The sequence below is a fragment of the Rhincodon typus genome, chromosome 26, assembly GCF_021869965.1.
Source record: "Rhincodon typus isolate 14 chromosome 26, sRhiTyp1.1, whole genome shotgun sequence".
In the NCBI taxonomy this organism is placed as follows: domain Eukaryota; kingdom Metazoa; phylum Chordata; class Chondrichthyes; order Orectolobiformes; family Rhincodontidae; genus Rhincodon; species Rhincodon typus.
The window spans coordinates 25,512,976-25,525,954 of NC_063357.1; the positions used below are offsets into that span (position 1 = coordinate 25,512,976).

General features: G+C 39.4%; 1 long non-coding RNA gene across 1 annotated transcript; it reads left to right on the plus strand.

Annotated features, from left to right (window-relative positions):
- The first annotated feature begins 1,762 nt into the window (after positions 1-1,762).
- LOC125486185 lies at positions 1,763-4,442 on the plus strand. Its single transcript, XR_007264870.1, has 3 exons — positions 1,763-1,874; positions 3,389-3,491; positions 3,710-4,442. It is a non-coding gene; the product is annotated as an uncharacterized LOC125486185 (long non-coding RNA).
- The last annotated feature ends 8,537 nt before the right edge of the window (positions 4,443-12,979 follow it).

Here is a 12,979-nt window from a genome sequence, read left to right on the forward strand (position 1 = left end):
AGGAAGGCTGACGTTTCGGGTCTAGACCCTTCTTTAGAAATGGGAAATTTTCTGAAGAAGGGTCTAGGCCCGAAACGTCAGCCTTCCTCCTCCTCTGATGCTGCTTGGCCTGCTGTGTTCATCCAGCTCTACACCTTGTTATCTCAGATTCTCCAGCATCTGCAGTTCCTACTATCTCTACCACAACTCAGAGATGAGTGTGAGTGGATTTCCACAGGAGCATGTTTTTCTCTCATTGTCACTGAAATAACTCCAGAGTGGCCAGTAACCTGTCATCAAGTCACCGTTTATTTACATGTGGAAAGTCCTTGACAATGATCCAGCTCCCTCAGAGCTAGCCCTCAGAGTCGGCAGAACCTCCGACACTCCTGCTTATATCTGTCAGCCAGGGTTTCCTAACTGGACCAAATTAACAGCCCCAATCAGGGAACACATATTCTATGAGGGCCACCTGGCTGACCTCATTACAACCACTACACAGTTTATTGTTGTAAACATCCAAGGTCGGGATCAGAAAAGTCAATGTTAATTCCTGCTAATTAAACTCAAATGATGTGAGAACACTAATATACAATTGTCCTTATTTGCTATCTGCAAATATTTACACATTTTCAAATAAGAAATTTTGCCTTAAAATTACATGCTATGATTTAAAACAAGTTCTTTTACATTGTACAACTTTAAAAATATATGAAAGTACATTGGGTTTTGATAAGTAGCTGAAAGATTTATGAATTAATGTGACACTACAATTTTTCCACTGAGAAATGAACTGTATTTAATAATAAATTGATAGGCATGGACATGTTTTAGTATGTACAACTGTAGAAATCTAGGAAACCACTTTGGGTTTTGATAAGCAACTGACACAGCTGATGTGACAGTGCAAATTTTTCACTGAGAAGTGAATTACATTTAATAATGACCAAAAGAACTACCGATGATGTAAATCAGAAGCAAAAATAGAGATTGCTGGAAAAGCTCAGCAGATCTGGTAGCATCTGTGAAGAGAAATCAGAGTTAACCCTTCCAACTGTCAATGGACTCAAAACGTTAACCTCTATTTTTATATTTAATAATGAATTGTGGTCAGAAATGCTGCCCCAGGATCAGGCTCATCAGCCACAGAAGGACCCACAGTATGCATGACCAGTGACATGGAATTTCCTACGTGGACAATCATAATTGTTAGTGAGTGATCGCCAACAATGACAATGCTGATGAAATTGAGAGTCAAAGAGTGATGGACATATTTTAATTTGTACAAGTACAGAAATATATGATACTACATTGGGGTTTCTACAGACTGGTGAACTGATGTGACCGTGAAATATTCTTTCACAGTGAGAAATGAATTACATTTAGTAATAAAACTGATATTGCACAAAGAAGAAGAAAAAAACTGGTTGAATGATTGCAATTTTAGAACAAAAGGGCATTACAAGGTGCAGGACATGGGTCTACCTTGCAGTACTGTGCTGGGCACACTGGTCTCTGAATGGGCTGGAAGCCAGAGCTCTGACAGCTCCTTCTAGAGGCCCCGCCCCCATTGTCCCGCCCGGAGCCCAGTCGCACCCGGTGACGTCACAGAGGGCGGGGCGGTACGCGGTGACGTGGATAATGTCCCGGGCTGGCCAATCAGAGCGCGCTACGTCTCGGCCTCAGCGGCAGGCAGAGGGGAAGATGTCGGCGCCCATCCTGAAAGTGGCGACCCCGAAATGGGAGAAACTGGCCCGGGGCAGCGTGTGCCTGCTAGGGGTGTTGCTGTCCGTCTACGCGTACCATGTGGAGAGCGCCCGGGCCACTCAGCCCGGCTACGTGGCCATGTGCGACCTGAGCGAGCGGATGAGCTGCACCAAGGTGTTCGGCTCGAGGTGAGTTGGCTCTGACTTTGTGGAGGCGATGGTGAAGAGAGGACAGTGGGCGCTGCCCCGGCCGAGGGGACAGAGAGGGCCGTTCTCTCTCTCTCTGTCTTTCTCTTCCTGTAGACTGACAACCGGGGCTTGTGTCTGTTGCTGACCTGTCTGTCTGTGTATGTATGTCTCAGTGCCTTCGCTTCCTTCCATTCATCCTCAATCGAATTGTAGGCAGTTTGCTGTAGAGCTCCAGGCAAAGGTTGTTGTCAGCCCCCAAGCCAGAGGTTTGGAACCGCGCTGGGGAGTGGGAGTTGGACATTGAAATGGGGAGAAGAGAGGTGGGGGTGGTGGGCACACAAAGTGCTTCTTGCTGGAGAAGATGGTGGAAATAATTGCACAGTTGTCACTGAAATTTCAGGGAAGTATGATAGGCATGTGAGATGTTTGCACTGCACCTGTTTGAGTGGTCACATAATCGCTGTTTCATTCTTTCTAATCTACGGTTGTGATTGGAATGAACGTCTTGAGCTTTGTCACAGTAGAGTTAAAACATTATGGTCAGTTGTTTGTTGCAAGTGGTGTAAGCAATTTAAGATATTGTATGAGGGGATTCGGATTTTTTTTCTTGCCTGGTGTTAAAACCTTAATCGTTTTCATAGTTTTTTGCTATCAGTCTCCAAAATAGATCTAGTGAGAATACTCTTGGTAACGGATGAGGCACCCTGATCATCAGAATATTCTAGGTTTTCTTCTCTGCAGCCTTGCTTTATTTGCAACACACTCTCTCTTTGGGCCTGTTGAAATTTTCAGGGCTGCTACTATGTATAAGATACAATGTCACTTAATAGATCCAACTGCTGTACTTTCATTATTTCAGATATACAGGTATGCTTAATCTTGCTGAGGATAGTGATATGAGTCAATTTAGTAAATCTGCAAATGTATTTAGAGCTTACAATGAAAGGTGATCTCCTTGAACCATGAGACACAGTTTGAAAGTAACAGATCTCTCATTTAAGACAGATGAGATTCCTCCTCAATGTTGTTTGTGTTTAGCATTCTCTTCTCCCCACCTCAGGGGCATTAAATGTATTAGAGGCTGAATTAGTCAGACTTTTGACAAGGGAGCTAAATGATTTGGGGGCAGGGCAGCCAGAACATGAATTAAAGGGCGCAATCAGATCTTGTTTGGCAGAGCCATTTGATGGATCAAATAGCCACTCGCCCTGTTCCTTTTGTTCTTTATGTATGAAATTGCTTTGGAGATGTGCAGCAGAGCTGTAGGAAATATTCACCTGAATTCACTGAGACCTTTGAAATCAGGCATTTTACATGTCAGTTGAGCTCTAGCTCACTTGGCTTTTGCTGAAAGCCACAGATTAAATTCCAGACAACTATAATTTACTAAACTAGAATTTATTGATATAACTCAAGTGTGTTTGTCAAGATCCTGTTTGATTAATTCAAGCTGGTAAGAATGTTGGAGTTTACGGAGTTTATTTTTTAAAAAAATTTATTCTTATAATTTACAGCTAAGAGAAAGCAAGAAATGAAGTCCTGGTTCAAACATTGGCATTACAAAGATTTTCTTGGCTGGATCATATGGCGCACAGTCTACATGCTAATATGACATGGGTAAGATGGCATGGAAGTCGTGAAATTTACAAAAAGGCAAATGTTGCAATTACAGCAATGAAGAAGAAAGGAACTTCTGTAATCAGTAATGATCCCATATTATAAAGTACACTGCTTGTTGGGATAGGGAATAAAGACAGACCCTCAGTCTTCATTTGTAGTTTTCTGCCTCGCCCTTAATCTTGAAGCATAATTTGTCCGTACTGGTTTTCTTTTAGGAGAGACTTCCATCATAAAGAACCCTATTTCGAAAAATATGTTGGCTTATGGGATTTCAAACCTATTCCCACCTCTCAACGTCACTATTGCTTCCCTCTATGCGGATGCCTCTTCAAACAAATAGTTACAAAGAGGTCTGTTTTTTTTTTCAATTTCAGTTTTTAAGTTATGAGCTCTGATGTCAGAAAATAAGATGAGACTGGATGGAGGAGTTGGAGTCCTATGGGTAGCAAAGCTTTTAAATAAAAATGGAAATTTAATCGGTCCTTGGGTTAATAATATTAATTGGTGATTCATCACCATCAGTTAAATTATTATTCTCATTTGGCTCCCCCATTGATGAGAATTTGACTATGAAGCATATTTACAAAAATGAGTGTTCAAGATATTGTTAATTCCAATGTATTCTTGAATAAAACTCTTAAGTTCATTTCTTGCTTCCTCATTGCTACAATTACACAAAAATCTCATGACTTTGCCATCTTGTCCATTTTGTCATGTTAAAATGTGTCACAAAACCACACTCCTCCAGTCAGTAGACTGTGGTCACATGATCTTCAGTTTTTTTTTGCATGTTCTGAATCCTGTTAGAAATTCAAAGTTTGTTGCAGTTATCATATTGAAGTCGTGCCACTAATAGCGTTGCTCTAACCAGTGTTAATTTCATACCTATGCTATACTGGGAATGTTACTTTGATAATAGAATTAATAGGTTTTACCACTATCATCTTGTCTGCCATCATTCTGTAATTATTTCGTTTGTGTGTAGTGATGCTATTTTAATTTGATAACTCCACATGAACTTTAATTTTTTTTTATTCAGTCCTCTCCTTTTCCTTTGGAAGGAACATATTGCATGCTTTTAATAAGATGATGATATCATGATCTGAGAGCAAAATACAAGCAAGTAATGCACATCAAAATCTAACATTTGCCTCGTATAACTTTGCTGCACTTGTAAAAGTAATTCAGCTTTTTCAATGTACATAGACTGTATATGATCTGAAATTAATAATTGCTTTGGATTTGCAAGATCTCTTAATGTTGCATTTTTAATTTTCCTCCTTGTGCACAATAAGGACTTGGTAAAGTAGGTGTAAGAGTCATGGTGATGCAGTTGCAGAAGATAACTCCACCTGTAATATGTATTGTTAGATATGGGTGGTAACTTGCATTATTTTGTTCATTGACAAGCTCAGGAACAATGTAGTTAATGTTAGTGCAGGTTCAAGATTGCTGTGTAATGTAAGATTCTCTGGCAGTAAGCAGAAAATGTACTTTTTAATTTGAGCTTCAGTGCCTCAACTAGGGTGGCAGTTAAAGATGGGGAAGGGCCATTACCTCAAACTTGCACTATAAATATTTACATTATCTTCTGTATGATGTCCACCCCACCCACCCCATATTTTAAAAATAATTCTGGTATATACCCCTACATTCTAGTCATTCACCTGTTAACATAGAGACTCATTAGTGGGGCGAGAGTGCTTAGCGGCATAGTGTAAAGACAATAATCTCTCCGCCAACATCAGCAAAATGAGGGAGCAGGTCATTGACTTCAGGAAGTGGAGTGGAGGGCACACCCTGTCTGCATCAGTGATGCTAAGGTGGAGATGGTTCAGAGTGTCAAATTCCTGGGAATGACGATCACCAACAATCTGCCCTGGCCCATCCACATTGACACTACGGCTAAGAAAGCACAGCAACGCCTCTCCTTCCTCAGGCTAAGGAAATTTGGTATGTCCATAAAGACATTTACCGTTTTTTTTTAAGACGCACAATAGAAAGCATTCTATCTGAATGCATCACAGCTTGATATGGCAACTATTTTTTCCTAAAATCAAAAGAAGCTGCAGCGAGGTGTGAATGCCACCCAGTCCATCACGCAAACTAACTTCCCACCATTGACTCATCTATATTTCCCACTGCATCCAGAAAGCAACCAACATCATCAAAGACCCCTCCCACCCTGATTATACCCTCTTCCACCCTCTTCCATCAGGCAGTAGATATAAAAGTTTGTATACGCGTACAAACAAGTTCAAGAACAGCTTCTTCCCTGCCGTTATCAAACTTTTGAATGGACCTCTTTAATGTTAATATTGATCTCTTGCTCAGCACCTTCTCGGCAGCTGTAACATTGTATCTTCACTCTGTTCTGTTACCCTGATGGACTTGTAAAGCACTTAAGTGCTTTTCACTGTACCTTGTACACGTGACAGTGATACATCAAACTAAGTCATTGTGCTGTCTCTCGCTCCAACTCATACTTTCTCTCAAATTCCAATGATCTATAGTCTTTAACACAAAATTTGGGAGCACTTTGTTACTTTATTGCCTTGTACCCATTTTTATATCTGAATACTTCCACTATGTCCTTAACCCTTAGCTTTCATGTTTTGATTTTAGAGGTACCTTTTTGGAGACGATTGTAATTTTGTATCTTTGTCGTCATGACCTGCAATTTCAAATTTCATCTATCTGTAAATGTTGTGGATTTGCTTTACTGGTTTTTGTGGAAGCTTGTAATTCAATAAAAATATTCAGGAGAAACCTCTCTATCCAAAAGTGTTTAGAATTTGGAACTTTGTACCTGATGACATAGCTGCAATGAACAGTTGTTGTTTTCAAGGAAAGCTGGGCCCTTGCATAAGCGAGTGGGGAATAGAAGGCTATGCAGTTAGGTTTAGATGAACTGTGGTGAAAGTAGGATAGTGTGGAGAATAAATACCAGTATGAATGACTTGAGCTGCATGTTGTAAATTCTGTCTTTGGATTAGCCTGAAGCCATTCTGGGGACCAAGGAATTTTTTGGGTACATCCATTAAAACCCGTGGAGCTTGTCTGGTGAATACGTAACCTCGTGGCTGAGAAATGACAATGTGATTAAATATTTTCTTTTATTTGTTCAGAGTACTAAGTAGAAAGAATTTAATTTTTTTTCCCAAAATGGAGAAAAGGATGAGGACACTTAAAAAGAACCATGGCTGTTCCAAATCTGATTTAAAAGCAGCGAATAACAACATTCAAAATGGTTGTAATCTTTCTTTAAACTATGGGAGCACTCTTCTTGTTTCTCCTTCAATGTTCCAATGCTGGGAGCTTTAGAAGGCGATGTATACAAATAACCCGTATTAGATGTCATTGAATGCTAGAAATGCTCAGCAGGTCTGACAGTATCTGTGTAAAATGAAACAGTGCTCGCCTCAGGTTGATGTTGAGCTGGAGTGTTAACCCTTTCTGTACTGTCAGATGTTGGTAAACCTAAGTATTTTGCTATGATCTGATGGTGTATTTAACCTGAAGGCTAAGGACTTCTCTGGATTAACTTGTCTCCAGTGAACGTAAATTAAGATTGCTACTATTGGCCGTTATAACATGTTTGAGGTGAAAATCTGACTGTGTTTCAATGGTGTCTTGAAGGTTTACAGCATTGAACTGATTGTTGGCTGGAAATGTGCACATAGGCAAGAACACAGCCTGATTAAAGCGAAATACTGCAGATACTGAAAATCTGAAATAAAAAGAAAAAAAAGCTGGAGAAATTCAGTAGGCTTGGCAGCATTTGTGGGCAGAAAAACAGAGTTAATATTTTGTGACTGATATTCTTAGGAGCTGAATTGTGAAGTGGTTCAACGTTTTTGAATAAGTTTTGTTATAATCAATTTTGTGTTTATTTAAAGAAACCTGGTTGATGGATCTTCTTACTCTAATTCTAATATAGAGAAAGCAGTCAGTAACTGGATAAGCCATGGAGTCACTGGATCAGAGAGAGACAGTGTACTTGTCCACTCAGTTGTAACAGGGGCCTGTACACCACTCCCAGAAGTCCTCGTCAATGCCCTTGTCATTTCTCATACCTAGTCATTTTAAAACACCCTCTACTCCTTTAGTTACACGACTGGCTAAAACACTTTCGCTAGCATAGTGCAGGTGTGACCATTGCTAATGGTACAGCCCTCAATTTTCCCAGTTCTGGTTTCAAGTGCCCCGTGAAGTGGAACTAACTTCCCCCACTTTTGAACCATTCACCCCTTTCTCTAATCCTATTTGCCCTATGCCAATTTGCACATGTTTTAAAAAGCTCTGGATTATTACTTTCTGAGGCTCTGATTAATTTGTTGCCTAGTTTCTTGTACTGATGACAGAACATCACTGGATCTTTCCCTTTCCCACTGTAAGTTTCTCTCATATCCGGAGCAGATGTTCTGAAATCTAGCGCTGGGCAGGCAAGACAGCCTCTGGGCTCTGTTAAACCATGTCAGTCCTCCTTGCTGTACCATCCCTGACTGCCACTACATTGCTTTCCACTCAGTTGAATGTCTTCTTGTACTGTGGTGCCAACAGTTTCTGAAAACAAAACCTCAGGCTTGTTCAGTAATTGCAAAGGCTGATGCTTTCTGTACTTTTGTCGTTTAGGTCCCCTTACCTGTCTCACCAGTAGCTGCACTCCCCTGTCCTTGACCACTGATCAAATTAGAAAACCCTATCCTGATGGGTGTAACCACCACTTGTTGTAAAATATCCAGGTAACGTTCCGACTTACTGATGTGTTACAGTGTCTTTAACTTGGCATCAGCTCAGTGACTGAATCAAAGTTCCTTGAAATGTGAACACTTCTGCAGCTGTGTTTGCCCTGGATCTCACTCTCATTCAGAAGTTCGCATGTGCTGCAAATGTGACAAATCACATGTTCTGTTAACCTTAACATATTTTGCTTAACTACTTAATTACTTTTAATCATTTTCTTTTTTATATGTATGTGTGTGTATATATATAATCTCCAGTTCCTTTATTATTTTAAACTTTAGCAATAGAATAAACCAAAATGACTTAACCAGCTGTTGACTAAGTTAGAAAAAGCAAAGGACCACCTCCTTCCCTAGAAATCTGAAATCTTTCTCCTGAATTACTCACTCAAATCTCAGAACTCTGCTCAAAGTTGCACTCAGTGCTAAGTCACATTGAGCTGCCTCTACTTGTATGCTCAGTTTGCTCAGCTCTGGGTAGAGAGAAAAGTTTAAGCTGATTTTCTTATTAACAGCTGCTGTCAAGTGGAGAGCTTGTGTATTTCTGCTTAAGTCCCTGGATGTGTTTCTAAAGTTTAAACAGTTAAATAAAAAACAAGATTAGGTTTTTACAAAGAGATTACGGTTTCCCTTACTCTCCCAACTCTGCGTACTCCCCTGAAAGTCGCATTCAGTGCTTGTAGCTACTCCAACCTTATATTCACTACACTTCATGCATTCATGGTAAACACACATTTATCACAGTTCTTCTATATACCTAGCTAATATGAAAATACTTCAGTTCTCATATTGTACAACACTCACTTTATGCACTTTTTATTCTTTTCTACCTCTGGGATGGTACCTTTTCCAGCCAAATTAGTTGAAACCCTTTGTATCCCCACAGATGAACCTTCCTGTGAGGATGTTGGTGGTAGTCTTGTTGCAGTGTAAACTGTCCCTTTTCTACAGTACCAGTATCTTTGAGATCCAGTGCCATGCAGTAGAGAGAATAGAAATAACAGCATCAGCTTGACATATGCCATTTATGTAAATATTTTTCTCTTCCAGGGTAGTTTTATTATTTGTATTTCACTTTTATTTGGTACAAAAACAATTTTATTTTTTAAATAGCACGTAAGTCATTGTAAAGCATTTTGTGGCACTTTAGAGGAGCATAATCACGTGCCATATGAGAAGTTAGGATAGATGACCGAATCCTTGTTCACATTGTTGGGGTTTAAGTGTCTTGAAGGAAGGGATATAGAAGTTCAGAGGCTTAAGGAGGGAGCTTAGGACCATGGTCACCAAAGGCAGTGTTCCCCAGTGATGGAGCAATTGAAATCAGGGATGCTGAAGATGCCAGAAGTGGAAGAGTGCAGATATTTTGGCAGGTTGTTGCTGGATGAGGTTGAAAATGGGAGGCAGCAAAGTAATTTGAAAATGAGGACAAGAATTTTAAAATTGTGGTGTTGCTTAACTAGAAGTCCGAAAGCAAGCAGGGTGATGAATGAACAGGACTAAGTGCAGGTTAGGATGCAGGCACTTTTTGAGTTTTGGATGAATTAGTTTACTGACATTCGAATATGGTATCCAGACATGTTTGGAATAGTGACAGACACAGAATAGGGTTTCAGTAGCAGATGAGGTAGGGCAGGGCAGAGTTGATCAGTGTTACTTCTGGAATTGATTAAACTAGATGGTATTGGTGATGGTACAGATATGTGGTTGCACTTTGGGGCCAAATGTTGTACCAAGATTGCAAACTATTACACAGTTGTCTCTCCAGGAAGAGGGAGGGAGTCCATTACTGGAGAATGAAGTTTTTAATGGGATTTGAAGACAGTGGCTTTTTTTTTTGAGGAAATGATCAAAGTGCAGTACTGGATGTTGGACCAAAAAAATACTTTAAACCATGCATACATTGTCATATGTTTCTTCTAATACAATAACCATCACAGTTACACTAGCCGGATTAGATTAAGTTAATGCCATTTAAAGTTTGGATGCATTTTAATTAATACCTAGTCATTATTACGTCATTTCAGAGAGATGTTTTTGTGTGCCTTAGAGCATTTTTTAATAAAAATAAAAAGATGGTCTTTGTCTCAGCTTCAGGCAGACTGAAGCTGAAAATGTAGATTTCAAAGCAATTCAATACCATTTAAATAATTGGTACTTAACGTAACATCTTGGAAATTAGTGGGTCAATTCTAATTACTGTCTCCTGACAGTATTAAAATGCAGGCATGTTGGTCCAAATGCGGCTGTATCGTTATTTGACAAATTTTAACTGTTACTTGAGGAAGACCAGTCCCCAGCTTATATTGATCAATTTTTTTTTCTTGCTTTTGTTTGTGATTTAAAAGAAGACCAACTAGAACTACTGAAAATGCTTTCTTTCTTCCCCTCTTGGGTCTCTGTAGTCACTAGTTGAGAGAATGGAAAGGCAGTTTGCTTTCCGGCCTGTCTCAGTATTCTATATGACAGTAAGCTGCTGTGTCTTTCCCTGTAGAAGTGTATCTAGCTTCCGTTATCATCAAAAGTGCAATGATCATTTAACAAACTTCTTCAGGGCATTGTATAAAAATTGCAAACTTTGGAAATTTTTAGTTTTGTGTTAGACTGAAGGGTCTGTTTCTGTGCCGCATAACTTTGACTCTATCTTTGTTTAAATATGCTAATGTGGATGAAGTTTATGAAACAAACTTTGAACGTTACAAGCTGTAGAAGCAAATGTCGATGGATTTACAATGCAGAATTGAGCAATTATTTCAAGCAGGATTGCTATCTTTTACCTATTAGTAAAGCATCGAATCAGGAGGAAATCACTCAGATCCTTGAACTGTTCCACAAATCAAAATGATCATCGCTGATCTACAGCCTAACTCCATTTTTCTCTGTACAACGTAACATCCTTGGCTAGCAAATTCTTACTGATCTTGGATTTGAAGTTATTGATTGAGCTTGCACCTGCTTTCTGTGGAACAATGTTCTATGCATCTTTTTTATGAAGTGTTTCTTAGCTACTCCTGAATGGTGAATATAATACATGGTTGGGGCCCCAAGATGGATTACTGTAGGACATAAATAGGCACTTCACTTCAATTTAAGTGTAGGCACTATCCTTACTATCTTACTACCTTTTTGATCTTCTAGCCATGTCAAGTCATTTACCTCCAATTTCATTGACTTTTAATTTTAGCTAACAATCTCCTACATAAACGCTTGCCAAATATTCTAAAAAATTCAGATAAAACAACACCTTTAAATTGAGGCAAAAAGGTGTACAGCTAGATGAACACAGCAGGCCAAGCAGCATCAGAGGAGCAGGAAAGCTGACGTTTCGGGTCTAGACCCGAAACGTCAGCTTGCCTGCTGTGTTCATCCAGCTCTACACCTTTTTGTCTCAGATTCTCGAGCATTGGCAGTTCCTACTATCTCTGTAACACCTTTTAAATTGAACTGTTCTGAAGAAGGGTCACTGGACCCAAAACATTAACCTGATTCTCTCTCCATAGATGCTGCCACACCTGCTGAGCTTTTCCAGCCACTTCTGTTTTTGTTTCTAGTTTCTAGCATCTGTAGTTCTTTCAGCTTTACTTTGTAAATCTACGTTGGTGTCCTCTAATCAGCTCAAATTTCTTAAATGCTCAACCAGGCTACCCTGAATTATAGATTCCAATAACTTTTATGTACTTCCAATTTTGACTGTCAGGTCTACAATTTCCTGTCTTTTTTTTTCCTGTCAGCTTTCTTAAGCAGTACACTTGCAATTTACCAGTCTTTAGGGGCAGTTTCTAAATCAGGAAAGTATTAAGAGATTACAATGAAAGCAATTTCCTCTGGATTTGGGTTGAAACTACCAGAGCTTGGTGATTTGCCAAGGCTTTGGTGTCGTTATTCTTTTCTAATTTTTTTTTTTAATACTGTTTTCTTGCTAACTTTAGTGAATTCTAGTGCATGCTTTGCTGGAATGTCAGGTGTGTTATCCTTTTTCTCTATTGCAAAGACTGATGCAATACTTATTTACAGTTAGCAGCAATTTTTTTTAAACAGCCCACGTGACCCATGATTATCCTTTACTTTTGCTACAATTGGCAAACATTTTTATGTTCATTTTATTCAAATTTCTCATATATATTCCTTTTTACAGCTCTTATATAATTTTGTCTGTTGTCATTGCTGTGCATCATCTCTTCCACTCCGTTGCATTGACTATTCTAAGCAATTTTGCATGTTCTTTCTTTTTGTGTTACCTCTTTGATTTATGGGTGTTTTTGTTTGGGAAACAGAACTCCTTGTTTTTACCAAAAATGGTACTTGTGTAGGAATGAGTGAAGTGGCTATATGAATAGTCTAGTAGTCCTGACGGTGTGCCTAATAATCCACTTCGGACAATTCTACTAGTTCTGGGACAATGGGAGGCGTTCAGTATGAAAGAGCTGCATCTGAACATGAGGCAGGCTGCTGAATTAATGGCCAAGCAATTATGTCGTGAAGCAACACGTTATTAGCAAAAGGGGCACTGGATTAATAGTTGCATGTATTGAAGTGAAGAAGTGAGTGTCAAACAGGAAGCAAATATTTTACAGGAAAACCTGATTTCCACTCTGTCTCCTTGGCAAATAAATCTCCTTGTATAGAAAGGAGACAGTGGAATTGTAGCGAAAACATTGACAAAGTAGTCAAGAGATAGTAGGAACTGCAGATGCTGGAGAATCTGAGATAACAAGGTGTAGAGCTGGATGAACACAGCAG